General features: G+C 55.5%; 1 protein-coding gene across 1 annotated transcript in view; it reads right to left on the reverse strand.

The window, feature by feature from the left end:
* ATP1A3 (ATPase, Na+/K+ transporting, alpha 3 polypeptide) overlaps positions 1–1,613 on the reverse strand; it is a 20,278-nt gene that overhangs the window by 16,498 nt on the left and 2,167 nt on the right. The window lies entirely within an intron of this gene.

Here is a 1,613-nt window from a genome sequence, read left to right on the forward strand (position 1 = left end):
AGTGTCTGTCTCTTGCTATGTCTGTTGGTCTGTCTCTCTTGATCTGCCTCTCCAGGTCTCTGCTTGTGCCTGTCTTATTCCCTTTTGTCTCTCTGTCTCCTTCTGCCGCTTTACCTCTCCATCTGTGGCTATCTCCATCTCTCTGCAGTTCTTTCTCTAATCTCACTCTCTCATCACTCACATTCTCTGTCTCTGCATCTTTACGCGTGTCTCTCTGAGACTTTTGTCTCTCTGATCTCCGGCTCTTTATGTTTTCCATCTCATATAATATCTGTCACCATCTCTTGAACTCTCTCCCTGAGTGTGGCTGAGTCAGTCTCTCTGTGTTCTCCCTGGGTTTCTATCTCTTTCCAAGTTGGTGTGTGGGGATCTTAGATTATCCCTGAGTGTCAGTATTTTCTGTCCATCCTTATCTCTACTTCTTTCTGTCTTCATCTCTCAAGGTACCTGCTTTTCTGTAATGCTCGGTGTGTCTCTCCCTGTTTCTACTGTTTCAACCATCTTGTCTGTCTGTGTCTCACGGTCTTGTTCTGCTGTCTTCCTCTCTACCCCCGTATCTTTCACTCTCTCTCTCTCATCCATCTTGGCATCTCTGTGCTTCCAGCTCCAGGCCTCCCCCATATAACTCCCCCAGGTCTCTCCCTGTCTTTTCTTCCTGGCTCTTTTCTTGGGTCTCTTCTCCCAACTCCATGGATGTCTCTTTCAGAGGACCAGTTGGGACAAATGCCCAGGAGGTCGCCCGTTGGGCCCAGGGATGGTGGCCTGGCTGGACGTGCAGTCGGTCCCGAGGGGCTTGACTGACAAGCTGTGGCCTAGCCTCTCTTCTGGGGGATGGCGGGAGCCATGAATATGTTTGGGTGGGGGTGGGCATGTTTAGGTCTCTGAAGGACAGACTAGCTGCTGGCTGGGATTCAGGGTGCAGAAGAGCAAGAGGCACAAGTCCTCCAGGCCTGGCGTGAACTGGATGTAGTGTAGGGGGAGCGATGGAAGTTCTAGTTTGGGGGCTTGGGCTCATGGGGAAGCCAGCGTCCTTGGAGGCTGGCAGGAGGGGTGGGGTGAGGCTGGGTGCTGATAGAGGCCCGCTGACAGATCTTACAGGTCCAGAGCCAAGCTGGGATCCCAGGCTCAGCACGGCTCAGCGCTAATCCCCTCGTGACCTTGTAGAGGGTTGAGCTGCCTGCTGTCTGCCCCCAGACCTGGAGGCTGAGCCCGGGGGGCTACTGCATCCTAAAGGCCTGGGAGCCTGGGTTTCAGGGGGCACGAGGGTGGCTTGGCGCTGGGCCAGCCCTGCAGCAGTGCTGTGTCTGACACTGAGCATGGAGATTCAGGCAGGCAGGGAGGACCCTCCTCCACCTCCGCTTCAGGAGGGGTCTCAGCCTCCACAAGGGGCAGACCCACAGACGGAGAGAGTGGAGATACAAGGTCGTGGGCACAAGTTAGAGAAATCAGGGGCAGGCAAGAGAGGAGAGAGAGGGGCCTGGAGGGAGGTGGGAAGAAAACTAGCTGCCCACCCCTGAAGACTTAGGGAAGGCCGGGAGCTGATGCTTGGGTCCCTGTGAGACCCAGGGGTGGAGTCCCAGACTCCTCCATCTGAGAGAGGAGAGGCTGGGGGT

The sequence above is a fragment of the Bison bison genome, unplaced genomic scaffold, assembly GCF_000754665.1.
Source record: "Bison bison bison isolate TAMUID 2011002044 unplaced genomic scaffold, Bison_UMD1.0 scf7180017858349, whole genome shotgun sequence".
Lineage (NCBI taxonomy): Eukaryota > Metazoa > Chordata > Mammalia > Artiodactyla > Bovidae > Bison > Bison bison.